At 39.9% G+C, this 20267-nt stretch overlaps 1 protein-coding gene across 1 annotated transcript in view; it reads left to right on the top strand.

Moving 5' to 3' along the window:
- Nucleotides 1-12335, top strand: part of LOC131513030 (uncharacterized) — a 141375-nt gene extending 129040 nt beyond the window's left edge. Inside the window, exon 4 of the mRNA XM_058732362.1 lies at nt 11920-12335. The gene's annotated coding sequence lies outside the window, so the exon portion shown is untranslated. The remainder of the gene's footprint in view (nt 1-11919) is intronic.
- Nucleotides 12336-20267: the final 7932 nt, after the last annotated feature.

Raw genomic sequence — 20267 nt, 5'->3', positions numbered from 1 at the left:
AAATAATCATCTGCTTGCATGTACCGTATCAGTGCATTCCTCCTTAAAATAAGGCTTTCCTTATCTTCTTGTAGTTTTCATTCCTGAAATGCAGTTTTCTGAAGCATGAGTTACACTCTTAAAATGGGTACATAATACTTCAAAAAAGGTGATACAGAAAAGAAAAAAAAATAAGATTTTTTTTTTTAGGTTGGTAAAACAGTAAGATATCTCCCAGGAAATATTTTTTAAACCTTCGGTTAGTCTTACTCGATTACTGAAATCGATGAAACTACATTTCTGAATTCATATTTCATGATGTTCAGGTAGCACAACTACAGTTTTTTTGGTTGACTTCAATAAAAAAGGCACCCCAAGTCAACCCCATCGGCAGAAAGTTTATTGAGGAGAGAAAAGAGAGGAGGGCAAGCTGGTAACTAATAAAGACTCTGCCGATAAAAGAGAGGAGACAGGGGTGGGGAAGAAAGAGAGAGAAAAAGAGAAATATAAATTTTACCTGAGCTACGATAATAATTGGCAAATTTCCATTTAATGTGAATGGAGAAATCAACATAAATTTACATGTTTCATGTAATCAGTGAAAACAGAGAGCGTAAACTGTAGACAGGAATATTAAAAGCACAGGAATATTAAAAGCAAAGAAGCAGCCTTGTCTGGATCAGATCTGCCATGGTTCAAAACGAATATTATTCTTGGGAAGCTAGCAGTTTCTCTTATAACTTCTAAGTTCTCTTATAACTTCTACCTATTTTCTCATACTTCACTACTGTTGATGTGAATTTAAAGTCTCCACGTTACCAGATAAGAACCAAGCACCGAGGAGATACAATAAAATCGGTTTCTGTTTTGAGAGTTTGAATTTAGGCGTGCTAAATTGTTCCTGTCCTGATTCAGATTTGCCTAGGCTCTGAAGAAGTTAGTCAGCTTAGGTATTATTTTGTTCACTCTCTGTCAAACAGAAAACAATACGTAAGGTCTCGATACACATCTGGAATAATGGAGATGAAAGTCTTCAAGTTCATGTACCTTGTTGCATTCAGTCATCTGTTATAGTTGAAAATCCCATATCATATGTAAAGGATAGAAGATCTGCCAAAGGAGAACATTTTATCGCTTACCCCCGGCCCCGCTGAAGATAACTACAAGTCCTGAAATGAATCAAAATACGCGAGTGGTGATCCACAGTGCCCTTCCATTTTTAGCAACTCTGCTTTAGTAGGTGTTACCAAAATTTTCAATGGAAATAATTTTGTATTCTCTTAAAGTGACTGATAGTCACAGAAAAGAGGTTCCCAGCCAGTGATCTGCAAGCAGGAAGAGAAACGTCACCACAACTCAACCAGAACTCAACTAGTTGGGTTGCCGACATTTTGCAGAAGAGGGATCTCACATTTAGAGTCCAAAAAATACTTGCCAGAACTATATTTAAATCTATTACCAAATCTTTTAGTGCCGAATGTATATGAGTAAGTGTCCACCTCTGCTCTTTTAATATATTAAATCGTACTTCTTGGACTTTGGAAGAAGACATATTTATGGTACTTCCTATAGACACAGAACACCATTTCTTTAATGGAAAAAAAAAAGATCTCTACTCATATTTAAGTACGATTGTTTTCCCTTGGAAGTTATAAAATGCAGCCCGTCATGTAGTAAAAGGGCCCATCCCTGATAAGTGTATATTTTAAAATGGGCCTTGCAGAAGGACATAAGGTCTGATTATATTGAAGGAAATAGTGCGGGATCATATAGCATTCATAAAAATTTTCTAAAAATAAATAGTATACTTGTATGCTTTGTGCCAAAGGCAGTAAATTTTGAAGAAAAAAAATTTCACATTCCCACACACTGAATATTTAAATGACTTCCATATTTATCACATGTTCTTTTCTTTATAAAATATTTTATTCAGCACCTAATTGAAGTAGATGGATATACTAGAGAATTTACCAGTATCCAAAGAGAAGTAAAGAGTCAAAATGCTTTCCTTCTGAGAGTTTACAAACTAAGAAAAGTAATGCAATGAAATAAATGCTAATCAACCATACTGTTCATTAATCACAAGACTCTCTGAGAGGCATGAGTGACTGAAAAAATTTAAAAAGATGCAGGATTGAGTGAATCGTTTCTTTCCTTGGTCCACTATGCCGATTTCTGTCATCGCACAAGATTGAAATGGCCTGTTGGCCTTGTTGTCTTAGTTCCGCTTGCTGCATCGTAACTGCAATAGACTAGGTGATTGATTATAAATGGCAGAAATTGGTTTCTCCCGGTTTTGGAGACTGGTAGCCCAAGATCAGCGTGCCAGCATGGTTGAGTTCTGGCGAGGGCCCTGTGCCAGGTTGCACAACAGCCTGCTTCCTGCCTGGTCCCCACACAGAAGAAGGGGTGAGAGGAGAGGGCTCTCTGCAGTATCTCTTATGAGGGCCCTAATCCCCCCAAGGTGCTCTCTCCCCTCATGACCTAATCACCACCCAAGGCCCCACTTCCTGGTATCATCACCTTGGGAGTTGGGATGTCAGCATATGACTTTTGGGAGCACACAAATATTCAGGGTATAGTCACAAGGTTAAATGCTCAAGTGACTTACCTATGTTATCCAATGAAAAACATGGCCAGCTGTAGAAAGAATAAAGCAAGAAAGCAGCATAAATACATGACATTCTTCTCTAGAGCAACCTGAACTCATCACATAGCTTCTATAAAGTGTTTCTTTCCCTGGATCAAAATTTGGCTTTGCAGGAGCATTAACAGTATGTATAAAACATTGTTCTCGGGATCTGTCTGAGATTGGGACCTCTCAGTATTTATTGTGTCTGAGTCACACACAGAGAAAACATCTGCCAGATTACTTCCTATTCTCCATCTGAGTGCAGCCCACAACTCTATAAATCCCAAGTTTATTTATCCTAAGAAATCCGGATGCCCAAGTAAATACTACTAGAAACATTTTAAAGATACGTTGCCGTGTTACTGATCCCAATTAGAGGAATAGACTGCTTATGGGAGGTCTGGTTGGGGTCAAACGTTACAAGCGCTGTAAACCATTTCCTTCCCAGGAGGTATTATGATTGATTTTTTAAAAAAAGAAGGTCCTCTGTAAATAGACATTGATTCTTCTTTGACTTCTCCTTTAATTTTTTTTTCTTGCTATTTCTGCTATGTTTCTTTGCAAAAGTCTCAATGTCTCCATTTTCTCCTAGATACTTTGTGGAACAGAAACATTAATGCTTACTTTCCTTGCTTTACTTTAGAGCCAATTTTACTTAAGATCGGAGTTAAGGATAAAGAGGTTCCTCTGCTGTTTGTAATGGTCCGTGAATTCCTTATACGGCATCACAACATCCCCCAGATCTTAGTGGCTTCCAGAACTTTCTTTCTTGCTCATGTTGCCTGACAGTTGATGGTCAGCTGGGACTCTGAGGTGTTCGGGGGGTTTGATCAGTTTGCTGGATGGTACTTTGCATTTTGGAGTCTGACTTGTCACTCTCTGGGACGTGCGGTCCTCCTGGTAGAAAGTTAATACAAGAGGTCCCCAGCCAAGCCACACCATGCATCTAAACATTCTACTTGGATATGGCAAATGTCATGTCTCCTCATATCTGCGTGGATAAGACCAAAGTCGGTCGGCAAAGAAGTAGGTGAAGGAGAGGAGAGTGAACAAATAATTATAAATAATTATGTTCCGATACATATTAGGGTTTCCAACACTTAGGATCTCTCATAGAACCTAAATTTGTTCATTTCATTTCACATGGCAGTTTATCTTTATAGCCCTGGGCCTAAACACTGAGCCCTACTTTTGAATATATAATATTCAAATTATCAGTGGCAGAGGCTTTGAATTATCTTCTTGCAGAGAAGACAGTAGGATAGAGATACATTTTTACCTCTCTTAGGAGGTATAAAGAATTACAGTTTTGGTTTGGATGAATATTTTCTTTCCTCTGTCGCTTTAATTCCATCGATGTGTAATTGTAAAATTTCAGTGTTAAAAATAGCAAGCACACAGAAACGTACAACTCAGTGGAATTTTACGCATTGATCCCAACCGTACTGTCACACTGTAGACCAAGAAATGGAGCATTAGCAGCCTGCCAGACCTCGCGCCCTCCCTGGGCTCCACGAAACATCCTCCTCCCGACGGCCAGCTCCCCAGAATAGCTCTCCTCACTTCCAATTTTGTATAAATGGAATCACACCAGACACGGTTACACAGTGGCTTCTCTCAATGTCAGGTTGTGAGGTCCATCTAAATTGATGTATGTAGTTCATTCATCCTCACTGCTGACTGGTTGTGCAGTGTTTGAACACACTACAACTTACTTATCCCTTCTGTTGTTGATGAGCATTTGTCTTCAAGTTCTTCCATATGGGTGCACCCATGAAAGCCCCACCACAATGGAGTCAACATTTCCGTCACCCCCCACAATGTTATCTCTCCTTTAAAGCCCCATCATTCCTTCCCCTCCTTCTTCTCCACCCCTCTCCCCCACACTCACTGCCCCATCTTCAGCTGCAACTTCCGTGCCTCCCTTGGGCCTAAAATATCTTCTTGGTATGACTTTTGCTTCCTGGTCCTTGGGTATCCTCACTCCTAGTTCTGGTTTCTTCAGCCTATTTCTGTTCACAGTTCAGAATGTCCATATTAATTTTTTAGTGTATATTTTTTTTTGAGAAAAGGGGGGGGTGGAGAGAGAGAGAGAGAGAGAGAGAGAGAGAGAGAGAGAGAGAGAGAGAGAAAATCCCAAGCAGACTCTGTGCTGTCAGCACAGAGCCCAATATGGGGCTTGATCTCACACACTGTGAGATCATGACCTGAGCCAAAATCAAGAGTGAGACACTCAACAGACTGAGCCGCCCAAGTGCCCCAAGAATGTCCATATTAATTTAATGTGAATGTGGAGAAACGGTAGCTACAACTCAGGTGGGGTCAGATCAGAAATTGGGTTAACCGACTAAACAGACTTGCAATAATTTCACTTTCTTGGGCGGTTCTGCATGACCGGATCTGGCAACACCCTGGGGTGTGTTATCTGATACTTTTAGTTCAAAAGTACCCAAAGTGGTGCCATTCAGTTCCTTGCATCCATTGAGGTCTAGCCATGTCGCAGCTTCCTTGAAGGGCAAGTCTGTCCCTGAAACCCTGGGGAGTAATCACAGCTCATATTAAATATAGGTTTTCAATAACACAGTCAGAGATTGTTATTTCAGGCAAGTTACGTAACATCTGAGGATCATGACAGCTTTAACACCCTCACAGAGTGGTTATCAAGCATAGAGTAAGCAGAAAATCCTTATAAAATGGAACGTTTTTATCACCTCACTCTACTTTGAAAGTATACATTCTTGGGGCATCTGGCTGGCTCACTTGGTTGAGTCTGACTCTTGATTTCGGCTCAGGTCATGATCTCATGGTTCACTTTGGGAGATGGAGACCCGCATAGAGTTCTGTGCTGTTAGCGCAGAACCTGCTTGGGATTGTTTCTCTCCCTATCTCTCTGTCCCTCCCTTGCTCGCTCGCTCTCTCTCAAAATACGTTAATAAACTTAAAAAAAACACACACGAGAAAGTATACATTCTTTACTGTATCCACCATATAAATTATCCTGAATGGGAATATAGTTGAACCTTGTTATTATTTTAGTCCTTTTAATATATATTTTTTAATTCTTTTGAAACACATTTGCTTTCTGAACACATCTCCCATTGGTTTGTGTAGTATTAATTTTCTGAATTAAAATCTTAAATTTATGATCAGGTTTTAAGGGGATGGGATATTCTTTTACAGGTAATCATAAAGATTGTTCCTCATGGAGATTACCACAACCCTTTGCACATGCTGCCCATTGGTTACATAAAGTAATGGAAAACAATCCTGTTTCTCTGATAAAAAGTGTAGGAGATACTTTGTAATTAGCTTAAGAGATATGCTAGGTCTGTATATAATTAGGTTGCTTATGAATCCATACAGATATCTGGAAGTCATATGTATTGTCTAGCTTTGACTTCAAAACATCCATGGATGGATACTTGGGTTGGCACAAAAGAATGACAATACCACTTAACTATTATTTTAAAATTCTGAAAATAATACTCAGTCATCCATTCATGTATGTTAAGTATAATTCTTAAATAAAAGGTTAGTAGAGAAAAAAAAATTCATACTTTATGAGGATTAAATGAAATAATATAGGAGCACCTGGGTGGCTCAGTGACTAAAACCTCTTGGTTTCGACTCAGGTCATGATCTCGGAGTTCGTGAGTTCAAGCCCTGCAGTGTGGAACCCGCTTGGGATTCTGTCTCTCTCTCTCTCTCTCCCTCCCTCTCTCTCTCTCTGCCCCTCCTCTGCTCATCTCTCTCTCTCTCAAAATAAATAAATAAACTTAAAAAATGAAATAATATATACAAAGCCCAATGCCTTGCACATAGTAAGTGTGCAATAAATATTGATTTTGTACTTGAGAATAACTATATATAATTATCAAATTTCTCATGTCGGCTAAGATGGCCTTTCTTCTGAAAATTGGGTAATTGTTTTTAACCTCATTACACATATCATGAGAGTCAATCCAGTCTCTTTAGTGGCAGGACAGTTTATCATATGATGGCTGTAATTGTGAAAGGAAGCAAAACCACACTTTTCCAGAATGTACTGTGATGCCCTGTGTGATACCTATTGGACTAAGGAGCTTTATGGTCCCACTTCAAGTTAGATGAGTACCCTTTATGGGTAAATACTTACTTGCCTACCTAACTATGCAAAATGTGTGGTTATTTGGTTATATATTCATTCCACATCTCAAGGCAGGTAGAGTAAAAACCGATCACTGCAGACATGTTGGAGTATGGATCTGGGGACATCGTGGCATAGCACACTGTGATTATTAGGTGACAAAGTCTTATGTGAGGTGGCACTCATACTTTTTTAATTGCATTTTTTATATTTATTACAGTTGTGATTGTTTACATTGGTTCAGAATAAGAAAACTGTTGAGTTTTGTTTCAGAACTCATGGCTGGCATGGCATACTTTTTTCCTTTTCTTTTCCCCAGACTGAGAACATTTCCAACGGTTTCGTGTTTTCTCACTGGAATATCAAGATATTAAATAGGGATGTTGTAAAGGGGGCCCTTCTATATCTCCTTAAAATTGGTTATCCCGATTTCTACTTTATTGCTGATTTCATAGAGCACTTAATCCTTTGTGGGAGATGGGTAGGTCTTGGAAGACATAAAAAGAATAAGGTCAGTATATTAGTTTGCCACACCAAGTTCCACAAACCGCATGACTTAAACAGTAGAAACGCATTGTCTTGTAGTTCTGGGATGGCATATCCGAGTGACACCAACGTCAAGATGTGATTGGGTCAGCTTTGCCGGAGGACTATGAGAGACGGTCCACTCTGTGTCTCTTGCCTATCTTCTGGTGGTTCACTGGCCATCTTTGGCATTTCTTAGCTTGTAGAATTATCACCTCAATCCCTGTCCTCATCTCCATATGTGCATGTCTGCCTCCAAATCTTCCCTTTTTGTAAGGACAGTCATATTGGACAAGAGCCCGCCCTCTTGCCTTATTGTAACTTGATGACACGAGTTTGGAGAAGTTCAATCGCAACTAGTCACATAGTTGAGATTTTCAAAGCACAGTTCATAATTATAGTCCAGCACGAAAAGGCAAATAGACTCTCTCCTTGTCCGGGTGTGTAGGAGTGGGGATGGAAAGAGCTCGTTAAGCAATTAGAATCCCAGGATGTTTAAGCGTGATCTATATTGAGATTACAGGAAGCTAACTTGCTGTTTATTAAATAATAGAAATGATATATCTCCATCCAACGGTGCCAGAAAAATGCTGACATAATTTAGGTACCGAAGGAGATGTCATCCTCTGTTGACTTTTATTTTTGCCAGTCCTTAACATTTTTTTTTAATTCTCTTTTCCTTTCCCTCTTCTGTCACCTTTTTGTTTTTCTGTCTCTCTTGATTGTCTAAAATCGTTACAACAGTGTGGCCAGTATCAATGTAAGCATACTGACTTCCTCACTTGAAATTACTTTGTGGAATAATAAGCAAATGGAAATTAGAGATAAAATGTCATTTGTGGAGAAATTTGGAGGTACTTAAAAAAAAAAACCAAATACACAAAACAAAACAAAGCAAAAAATTCCAGCAAACGACCTAAGCCCCTTCTACCCACGTTGCATCTGTGAAAAATCTCACCATCCTCCTTGGTGGGTGTGTGAGAAGCGGGAAGAAAAGGAGGAAGGGGAGAGGACATCTGTGTTTGTGTCTTTCTAGGTGTTTTCTGTGAGTTTGTGACTCATTGCCTCATGCTTGCTTAGCAGAGGCCATTTCACACTTTTCTGGATGGATTTCCACCGAGCTGTGAGGTTAGTTATAATAGCACTCCCTTGTTTGTGCCAAGAATTACCTTAACAAGCAGTCCAATCAGAATTATTATTCTCTGAAACAAACAAAAAGTTTACTCAGAGGAATAATCTCTGATGTTCGTTCTATCCATTTGAGAAAGACAGATGCCAACTTTTCCGTGAATTACAGGACACACACTTCCTTCCTCCTTGCCATCTTATCCAGAGTGAATGCGTAGGCCTAGCATCGAATGCAACCTCAGGATGCACTTTAGGTTCTGTCCCTAGTAATGAAGCAGAAATACTTTTAATAACCATGATAACCGAGATGAACCTGCCTCTGCCATTGTAGTCATTTGGCCATTTCACTTGTGTGTTCAGATGAGCCCGGGGTCTTGGGTGCTCTAGCACAGGGGAGAATTGCCTGGCGTGGATGGAGGTCTCGTATCCTATGATAATGTGGGCTGTAGGATACAGTCAAGGATACATGCCTGGAGGAAGGAGACTCCTCCCATTAGAGGTGCTTTGTACTGTCAGGTGTTTGAACAGAAAGAAAGAGAAACAGAGATAGAGACAGATTGCTATGAAGAGAATGAGCGAATATCTCATAGAGGCTCTTAGAAATAATTTCATTGGCATAATAGGAGATACAGCTACATCCGTTCTGAAATTTGGAAAGTATAGCTGAGTTTTGCTATACTGAGATAGATAGATAGATGATAGATACATAGGTAAGTAGGTAGGTAGATAGATAGATAGATAGATAGATAGATGATAGATAGATACTCTCATGTATTTCAGAATATGTATAAAAATAAGAGTGTTTAATGAAATGTAAAATATTTTTCCAAACTTACAAAAACAATCTGATAACCCTGGTTAGGAGAGCAAGGGGGAGCTATCCACCTAGGATTGGAAATTAACTTATAAATAAGTTACCCCGGGGAACCATTATAGAGGCTCCAGGGGCCCTTTCTTAACTGTGAAATCAGCAGCCAAGCAGGCTGTTTTAGGGTAGATGTCAATGGACTGGGATTTCTGCCTATAATGTGAACCTTTTTTTAATTAAAAATCTATTTACAGAGCAGTAATTCTTGTTATATAGAAATACAACTAATGAACAATCAAATGTATAAAAATCTAAAGGAATCCAGTAGAACAGGGTTTCTTAATTTTGATAAGAATACTTCAGGGGCCAACAGAGATGTTTAGAGTCTACAAAACTTCTGGAATTGCCTGAAATGTGATGTTAATGTATACCTACCACCACCTCCAATACAAAAAAACATGTAGCCAACAAAAAAATGTTGGCAAGGATATGGAAGAGAAGGAACACTTGTGCACCCTTAGGGGGAATACAAACTGGTACGGCCACTGTGGAAAACAATATGGAGGTGCCTCAAAAAGTTAAAAATAGAACTACTCTATGATCCAGCAATCTCTCTACTGGGTATTTACAGTAGAATACAAAAGTATTAATTCAAAGGGATATGTGCACTCCAGTGTTTAAGTAGCGTTATTAACAATAGCCAAACTGTGGAGAGAGTGAGAGTGTCCGTCGACTGATGAATGGACACAGACGTGTGTACATGAACACAAGGGAATATTACTTAGTCATAAAAAAGAATGAAACCTTGCCATTTGTAATAACATGGATGGAGTTAGAGAGTCCAATGCTAAGCAAAATAAGTCAGTGCAAGACAAATACCATATGATTCCACTCATATGTGGAACTTAAGAAACAGAACAAATGAGAGAGAGAGAGAAATGAAGACATACTTTTAATTGTAGAGAACAAACTGTCAGTGACCAGAGGGGAGTTGGGGAGGTAGATGAGTTAAACAAGTGATGGGGATTAGCACGTGTACTTGTGAGCAGCAGGCAACGTATGGAATTTTTGAATGACTATATCGTACACTTAAAACTAGATTTAAAAAAGACTCAAAAAGCCAAAATTCTACATTAAAAAAACACAAAAAACAAAAAACAAATGCACAACCATGTAGCCAAAATTGGGAAGAAGTTTAGCACTTAGTTTGAGAAAACCATACGTTGAGGTCTAGCCTTTAGGGTAATATAACTGTACTTAAACCAAAGCATATTGTGAATGAATGAAGAGAAATGCTTTGTAAGAAACCCATTTATACAGAGATGTTTCCAAGAGGAGAAAAACCTTTGGCTACTTCCATTCTTCCCTTGTTCAGTACAAAAAAATAATAATAATAAGGATTAGGTTTTATAGGGTTTCTCTTCCTGACTCAACACACGTGGGTTTGTCAGTCTACTCTTCAAGGGGTGTAATGAGAGGCTTTTAATCCCACATCGTTTCTTTTTATATATGCCGTAGTCTAAGGAGGTTATGGGTAGTTTTTCAGAAGCACTTTGGAAACGTTCCAAGTGGGAGCTAAATGCCACTCAGAGGATTGCTCAAAAAGGAAACTCAGGTGTTACCCCTCGATCATCCCATCACCGGCGTATTATGCTGTAGACACTTCGGCCACTGACTGAATTTCATCTGATTTCTTCACACCCCTGAGCTTGTCCCAGTGGGGACCTTTAGGGCGTCTGACTCTATCTCAGCTTAGGCAAGAATTCCGGTTTTCTTGCCCGCTATTTACTTCCTGACCTTTTGGTCCCATCAGCTGTTTCCTGAACCCCAAAAAAGGGTCCATATCAGGCGGATCATTCTGGGGTGTTAAGCAATTCTGTTTTACTGGAAGTTCTTGTTCTCTGAGAAACGATGGCTTGGAATGGGGACCAAGGTCCCTGCTAATGAAGCCCCAGTGACGATAATTCTGCTCTCTAGTAGTCAACTGACCCCTGCAAAGGTATGTGCTTGAAGGTACCACCTTGTCCTCCTTCCATTGATTTCGTAGTAAGTTGGCTTCATGGGAAAATAGATAAATTTCATCTCTCACTTCCCTTCCTTTCGAACCGAAGTAAATAGTCTCGCTTAAAAATAGTTAAAATATTTTCTCCTATGTGCGAAAATGATTTGCTCTCTGGGATTGCTGGCAGCTGTAAGAACTGGGATGTGCAAGAAACCAACCCTTCACTGGCAGATCGCTGGTCCGTCATTTTCAATCCAGCTCTTTGGAACATTAAGCATCTGTCTCATCTCTTCTTGTAGAACATATATTCCTTGAGTAGAGATCCCAGATGTCAATCCCACTTATACTGTCCCACCTCTGGGGCGTAGTGGGTACCTTAGGTATATAGGATGCGTCTGTTAAGGGAGGGGTTCCACGTGAAGCCGGAAGTGGTTGTAATTTGCATGTCCGTCCCATCTCCTGCCTGCCCAGCCCTTTCCCAGTTCTCCATGATGATCGTCTGTCATCTCCCAGACCTCTCCCAGTGCTTGAATAAATAATTAAAAACAAACAAACAAACCCATGTGTGTCACATGGCCTCGTACAGTACTGAGCACGGAGTGATCCAAAGGTGGTTATTTCAGTGTGGCTGTCTGAAACTTCACCTAGCAAAAGGGGTAATGGGATCCGCATATTTGTACTTATCTAATATCTGGGTTTTTTGTTTTCTTTTTCTTCAGACTCCAAGCGCAAAAAGACTCTTCCCACCAAATGCACTTTAAAACATCATCTCATTGGTCAATGAGCCTCAGGACACTGACTGACTTAGGCCAGAGAGATGACAGCCCGTAAGAGTCTGAAGATTGTGGGGGTGGTTCCAGAAGGTCATCGGCATGTAATCCTGAAACAGGCAAGGGCTGAGAAATCTCTGTTCTACGTCATTAGAGCATGAAGCCAGATTCAGATAACACTGGCGTGAGCCAGAAAGAACAGGGGCAAACACTCTCGAGTCGGTGCCGCCCTTCCAGAAGAAAGACTGTTCTCTGAGCCCTCAGTGTAGAGCGAGGAACAGTTCCTGAGTGAGAGCCAGCCACTGTAGAACCTGTCACACGGCTCATGTCCTCCGATGTCACCGCGCATGTTAAATTCTATGCTTTTCCTCCAAAGGGAGGGCTCAGATGCTCTGAATAAATCCTGCATCAGTTAAATCTCAAATGATAACCACACACCCTCAGTGGCTTTCTGAAACAGACAGTCCTTCCCTGACAGTTGAAATCAAGCATTTATACTCACAGGAGGCAACACCGTGTAAGCTGCCCTCAGATATTAAGGACATTTATTCTGGCTCTGTATTTCATTTGGCACATTTCCCTAATGCCCGTGTCCAGACCTAGCTGTGCCTTCCCCTATGTGGTCTTTCGAACACACACGGTCCTGGGCAAATCTACCGGATGAGGCCCAAGCATTATTGTTACTATTTTTAAAAACTACAAACAGCAGCACAAACCCTTCCCAGAAAAAAAGGGGGGGGGGATGATATTCATATGCCTTGTGCACAAACCACTATATATCATTAGTATTTGTGCCATTTCTAATAATAGTGACTTCCTGATACTTTGACATTTGCCGGGTAACCATCTCAAATTTTCCTCCCCCAAACGGTTGAACAGGATCTCAAAATCCAGGTGTTCTAAAGGGTGAATTGCAGATTTTTGGATCACGATTCCCAATAAGATATTAATCTTACACGGTAATTCACGATACCTATTTTTATCGAAAGTTGTTGCAGGAAGTGTTAGGAAGCAGTACTTTTCGCATTTGATAGCTGCTTATTTTATTCGTTTCTCTTTTGCACTCCGTTCCATTCCGTTCCACTTCATTCATTCCAAAAGGGTTTTTTTTTTTTTTTTTTGAAAAATCACTAACGTTAGGGGGGTGACTTGTAATTTCAAAGTCATTGGCCTCTTTCTTCTCCCAGTATGGTCTTCACTTCTATACACATATTAAGCTGTACTAAGTGAAGGAATAAGGGAGAGCAAGACGCAAATAGAAACTCAAGCCTGGCCAGTAATACCGGGTCTGGACTTACAAATGTGTTGGTGAGCTGAACGCTTCCTTCTAACACTCCAGTAGATTTTAGATTTCCCTTTGGGCTGTCATGACCAGACAGTAATAAACTCTATGGTAAATGTGAATGGTCGTGATCTCCCCAGCTGGGCAGGAGAATACATCTGGCTACTCTTTGAGGATATAATATTTAAAATGTAGGATTATCATTCTGATTTATGGGCACCAGTTGAGCATGATGGGGTATGAGAGCCTAAACAGGGAGATGACGGATTGTCTTATCTGCTCAAGGACATGGTAAAAGCGATCCTCTTAATGCTTTGATTCAGGCTGTTACGTGGGTCCCTTGTGTCTGTCTGCCTCAGATGTGTTTTGCAGAATGTTCTCACGTCAGTAAAGAGAGAAGTGTAGTAAACCGAACTAGGTAGGAGAAAGCATCACTCTATTGAGTTCTAACTGTTCCTCATCAATAATGTGGAGGAAGCCGGAAAAGAGATTTCCTATCGGGCCACCCCTTAATCCTTCTGTTTAGCCTATGGATCACGATGTTCTATTCATTTTATATCTGATAATCCTCACAAAATCATTCTAACACTGCTTAGAATCTTTTTGGGGGCTGACATCAGGGAAGATGACAGGGCGGGAAGCACGAGGAATCTGGCTCTACACCTACAAAACAATTGTTCTGGGGGAAAGTGTCTGAAGTAATGATTATGGAATATCTGGAGTCTATTTGGATGCCTGCATCTTGCAGGAGAAAGCTTGACTAGGACGTTGCAGTTGGTTACAGTCAGTTTCAACCTTTGGGGGGGTAGCAGTGGTACCCAGCGCCCAGCCCCTAGCCTCATGGCGGGCAGCCAAGCCGTTCCTGGGGTGGCCTGCTGGACCCAAGATGGGCGATAAGCACCTTATCCTCCCAACATCAAGGTTCTGTGTTCTGAATGCTGCTTGCTGCTTTGACCGCTCAGGTTTGGGCACACAGGCTGGCTGGCATTGTCTCAGTGCCTGCTGGCTGAGCTGCCCTCCAGCTCAGAGTACCTCTGAGTACCTCTTTTTTTTTTGTTTTTAATTTATCCTTTTTTCACCTTTTGGGAGTCAGACACTTTAAGGATTTTAGGACCTTTCAAAGCAGCCACATATATGAGGTCACGTAGGAAGCTACTATTCATGTCCGTGGAAGGAAGCAGAAAAGACCTGGAAAGGTCTTAGGCGTTCCCCTCAGGCTAATCCCCAGCACGGAGACACCCTTCAACTATCAAAAAGACAGCAAACCTGGAGAAGCTGATTTCCAGAGTTAGCACATTAGAAGATTAAAATGCCTCATTTTCAGTACAAAGAAAAATCACAAGGCACACACAGAAACAGGAACCTCTGACCCATCCAAAGGAACAAAGGGACAGAAAACTTCTCTGAGGAAGTCCAGATGTTGGGCTTAAAGGACAAAGGCTTTGAAACAACTATTTTAAAGATGCAGCAAAAAGCTAAATGAAGATCTGGACAAAGGGAAATGATGCTTCGGGCTCATCCTGCATATTTTTTGTCCCAGACCTAGAATCAGTGGTTTCTCCAAGGAGCATTAGTCCTTTAGGGAATAACGTTAGAAATAAAATTCTTTGTGCTCTGTGTGCTATTTGCTGCTGGGTTGTTGATTTGGGTTTTGTTTTGTTTTGTTTAGGTCAACTTGGTTGGCAGAACAAAAACTAGATGTGTTTATACTAACTTGTGTATATTCCTACCAGCTAAACATGAGTTGGTACAGATGTCTCCAACTTTTTTTTTTTTTTAAACAAATTTTTAATGTTTATTTTTGAAAGAAAGAGAAATAGAGTGTGAGTGGGCAAGGGTAGAGGGAGAGGGAGACACAGAAGCCGAAGCAGGCTCCAGGCTCCGAGGTGTCAGCACAGAGCCAGATGCGGGGCTCAAACTCACCAACAGCGAGATCATGACCTGAGCCAAAGTCGGACACTTAACCGACTGAGCCACCCAGGTGCCCCCAGAAGTCTCCAACTGTAATTAATTACCGAATAGATGATCCTATACTCTTCCCCTTTGCTTAGCTGTAAACTCCCATGACAATAGTAAGAAATCTGGCCCCTACTTTTTGCCATCCATCCACTTGGCTGTTCCATTCTAGAATGTGTGAAAAGCAGAATCAGAATGGTTAGTCTGCACCCGCCCTGGCAAACAACCACGTCAACTGGAGTATAGTACTAATGTGTGGTTCCTTTTGCCTTTATTTAGTCTCACAGACTCCATTCATTTCCAAAGTGACTTAGGCCGGGGGCGCCTGGGTGGCTCAGTCGGTTAAGCGTCCAACTTCGGCTCAGGTCATGATCTCATGGTCTGTGAGTTTGAGCCCCACGTCGGGCTCTGGGCTGACAGCTCAGAGCCTGGATCCTGCTTCGGATTCTGTGTCTCCCTCTCTCTCTGCCCCTCCCCTGCTCATGCTCTGTCTCCCTCTGTCTCAAAAATAAATAAAACATTTAAAAAAAAAACCCAAAGTGACTTAGGCTGGCACGTTTCCTGCAGTTCCCTTTCAGCAAGTTTATTGCATCCTTTTTGTGACACAGATTCTTTCCCATCACAGTGTGCATTTTTTTCCTGGGATCTCCCAACCTCCAGAATTATAATTTTTTATTAGCATACGTCAAGGTTTGTTCTTTGTGCTGTCAAGTTCCATGGATTTTGTCAAATGTCTGTCTTGTGCCTACCCCTGCAATAGTATGAAGAATAACTTTATTGCCCTAAAAACTCCTCTATACTTCGCTTATATACCTCTGCCTTCCCCTGAATTCTTGGAAACCACTTACCATTTTGATGGGTCTACAGTTTTACCATTTCTAGAATGTCATATAATTGGAATCATATAATTTGCAGTGCCTTCAATGGCTTCTGTCACTTAGCAGTGTGCATCCGTGTCTTTTCATGGTATGATAGCTCATTTCTTTTTGTTGCAGAATAATATTCCGTTGCACGGAGGGTTCACCATTTATGTAGTCGTGAATCTGTTGAAGGACACCTCGTTGCCTCTAGTTTTTGGTGAGTATGGAGAATGCTGCCGTAAACGTTCGTGTGTCAGGTTTTGTGTCGACGTGAATTTTCAAGCTGATTGTGTAAACACCGAGGAGCGTGCTTGCCGGATCATATGGTAAAACCATATTTAGCTTTGTAGAACCTTCCAAACTGTCTTCCAGTGTGGCTGTCCCGTTTGCATTTGCAACATCGATGACTTAGAGTTCCTGCTATTGCCAATTTTGTTTTATTCTTATTTTTTCTAATTTAAGCCATTCTAATCCTTGTGTGGTATTACTTGAGTTTGCAATTTCCTGGTGATAAATGACAATGAAGGTCTTTCCATGTGCTTACATATGCCACCTGCGTATCTTCTTCACTGCTGTATTCGTTCATGTATTGTACCCATTTAAGAATTTTGTTTTATGTTCTCGTTGAAATTTAAGATCATTTATTATATTTTGAATTCAAGTTCTTTTTTTAGATATATGTTTTTCAAATATTTTCTCCTTGCCTAAGGCTTTTTTTCATAATCTTAAAAATGTATTTCATGGAGAAACTTTTTGCCTTTATTTTCTTTTAATAAAATCCACCTTAGGGGCACCTGGGTGGCTCGGTTAAATGTCCGACTTCGGCTCAGGTCATGATCTCGCAGTTTGTAGGTTCGAGCCCCACGTCGGGCTCTGTGCTGGCAGCTCGGAGCCTGGAGCCCTGGAGCCTGCTTTGGATTCTGTGTCTTCCCTTCTCTCTGTCCCTCCCATGCTCATGGTCTGTCTCTCTTTGTCTCTCAATAATAAACAAATGTTAGAAAAATTTTTAATAAAGTCCACCTTATCAATTTTTTTCTTTCCTGGGTCATGCTCGTGCCTTTGGTAGTCTGTCTAAAAACTCATTGCCAAACCTAAGGTCAGCTTGATTTTCTTCTATATTTTCTTCTAAGTTTTATAGTTTTGCATTTAGCATTTACATCTAAGATCTATTTTGAGTTGATTTTTGTAGTCTCTGTCTCTGTCTCTCTCTGTCATATATATATGTGTGTGTATATATATGTGTATATATGTGTGTGTGTGTATGTGTGTATATATATATATATATATATATATATATATATGTTTTATTTTTTGCAGAGGGATGTCCAATTGTTCCAGCAACATTTATTACAAAGGCTCTTCTTTCTCCATTGAATTGGCTTTGCTTCTTTATCAAAGATCAGTTGACTATATCTGTGTGGTCTATTTTCTGGAATATCTGTTTTCTTCCATTGTTTGATGTGTCTGTTCTTTTGCCAATATCATGCTGTTTTGATTTGTATTAAGTCTTGAAGTCAGGTAGCATTATCCTCCTCTGACTGTGTTCTTCAATATTGGCTATTCTGGGACTTTCGTCTTTTCCAATAAATGTTTGTATCAGTTGGTTGACATTCACAAAGTAGTTTGCCAGGATTTTGATTGGGATTGCATTGACCTTATAGATCAAATTGGTAAGAATTGACATCTTAATATTATTGAATCTTCCATACCATGATTATGGGATATCTCTTCATTTATATGATTTTCTCATTAGTTTTTAATTGTATGCATACAGGTCCTATAGTTATTTGTTAGATTGATACTGGATAGGGTTATCTTTGGTAAAACCCATGAAACTGTTTAAGTGGGTAAGTGCTTAAGCAGTAACGTGTGGGAGTAGGAGAAGCATTGTGTAATCCTGTGATTAAGTCTCCGCATTTTATTTAGTTTGAATCCCTAGGCTGTGGCCTTCACAAGTGCTTCTCAGTTATCCCCACTTTCCTCCTTTAGGTGAAATAAAAAAGCTAGAAGCGGTTGATATTGGGTAATTTCCCTTCTCCTACATCAGCTAAGACTCTTGTAAAGTCCGATATTTCCATTGGAGCGCTGGTCCTTTTTATGAAGGATGCTCTGGGCATATTTTTAAATGGTTACTTTTCCCCTCCCCCTGCTAGAAAAACAAGAGTTTTTCTTCCCTTTTCTATATGAGAACCTGTAGGTAAAACCCATGAGCATGTGGTTTGAACATTTTGAACATGAACATGTAGACTGTGGTTTCTGAGAGTTTCTACCTTTACATTTGTCTGATCTCAGTCTCCAGCCACGTGTCAATACTGTTTTAGGGTTCTTACCAATTTATGAGTCCGCTGACTTCTGCATCCAGTCGGCTGATAGTAGCTTTGGTTCTGTCTCTGTCTGTCTCTTCAGATTTGGGGGGTGGTGGTTTGCCCTGTGACCTCAGTTCTGCAATAATTACAAGAACAGTCATTTATACTGTTTGCTCAGCTTTTGAACTTAAGAGTAGGAATGACAATTTCTAAACCCTTTACACGCGGTAGATAAAACCAGAAGAGTAGTTCTATTTTTAAGAAGGTATTAATGTCAAATTCGATTTGTTTAATGAAGATATTGTTATGTAGATTATATATATATATATATATATATATATATATATATATATATATCACATTATGTCAATTTTGATAAAAATTTTTAATGAATTGGGCATTTCATGTAAGTTATGAAATTTGATGGCCTAAGGTTTTCATATCTGCTATTGCCTTCATTATGTCTGCAGCATCTGCGGTAATGTTCCTTCTTTTATTCCACATGCTGATAATTTCTATTTTTGATTTTTGTTTCCTTAAACACCGGTTTGTCAGTATAATTAACCTTTTAAAGCATTTGGTTCTTTCTTTGTTCAGTTCAATCATTTGCTCCATCTTTTGCCTTAAGTCTTTGGTCATATTTGGATGGTCATTTGGAAGCCCTGATATGCTGATTATAATCTCTCTGTCACCCCTACATCTTCTATTTACTATTATTTCTCCTTCTGGCTGTGGGTCACATTATCCAACTCTTCCTATGTGCAGTAGTTACTGATCACACACTTGACATTGTCTATGCTATGTTGTTCCAAGTCTCACTTTGTTCATTTCCCTTAAAGAATATTGAATTTTAGTCTGGAGGACAGTTTGCTTTCCTGGTGACCTACCTTGATCTTGTTGAGGCTTGGTTTTAGGTTATGCAGAGTAAGTCAAGAGTATTCCTTATCCTGATTCTTGGGCCAGTATCGCTCTTCTGTTAAAGAGTGGACTTTCTGGGATCTTAAGTAAATGCTCATTTAGAGCTCTCCCCTATACTGGGTCGTAACTTCAAAGTATATGGCCTTATGTGCTTTGGGAATTTCTGCTTACCTCTCCTGCAGAAGACCTTCTTTGCTAAGCTTCATAGAACCCTGCTCTGCACACATATAAATATTTGGTCAAAATCTCAAGACTATCCCTATCAGATTTATGAGGCTCTTTCACTGTATTTCCTCATTATCTTATATCCTGTCCCAGAAATTCTAGCCACCACTTCAGCCCCTATGTCTGGCCTCTGTTTTTTTTACACCAGCAAGATAGAAAATATGCCTTCAAACGGTTACATTACACATTTTATACATTTTACAATGGCTTATAGTCTGAGGGGGAACTGTATAATTCACAATGACCAGAACCAGAAGAAAAAATTAGTATTTAATTAAAAAAATTTTTTAATGTTTTTATTTATTTTTGAGAGAGAGACACAGCAAATGGGAGAGGGGCAGAGAGAGAGAGGGAGACACAGAATCTGAAGTAGGTTCCAGGTCTGAGCTGTCAGCACAGAGCCAGATGCGGGGCTCGAACTCATAAGCCATGAGATCGTGACCTGAGCTGAAGTCTGATGCTCAACCGACTGAGCCACCCCGGTGCCCCAATTGATATTTAATCTTTAAAGAAACCTTTTTAAAATAATTTAATCCTAATCTAATCTCTTACATATATTTTTATTTAAAATGATATAGATTTTACTATTACCATTTAGATATTTACTTTTATGTATGATGTGAACTGAGATATAATTTCATATTTTGCCGTATAAATAGTTACCTCTGTATCATGAATTCGGTATCTGTCTTTTATCCATTATTTTCCATCCTTTACAAAGTCACTGTACATCTAGGTGAGAAGGAGGCA

Source organism: Neofelis nebulosa, chromosome 5, assembly GCF_028018385.1.
Source record: "Neofelis nebulosa isolate mNeoNeb1 chromosome 5, mNeoNeb1.pri, whole genome shotgun sequence".
NCBI classification, from domain to species: Eukaryota; Metazoa; Chordata; class Mammalia; order Carnivora; family Felidae; genus Neofelis; species Neofelis nebulosa.
This window is presented reverse-complemented; position numbering and strand designations above follow the sequence as displayed.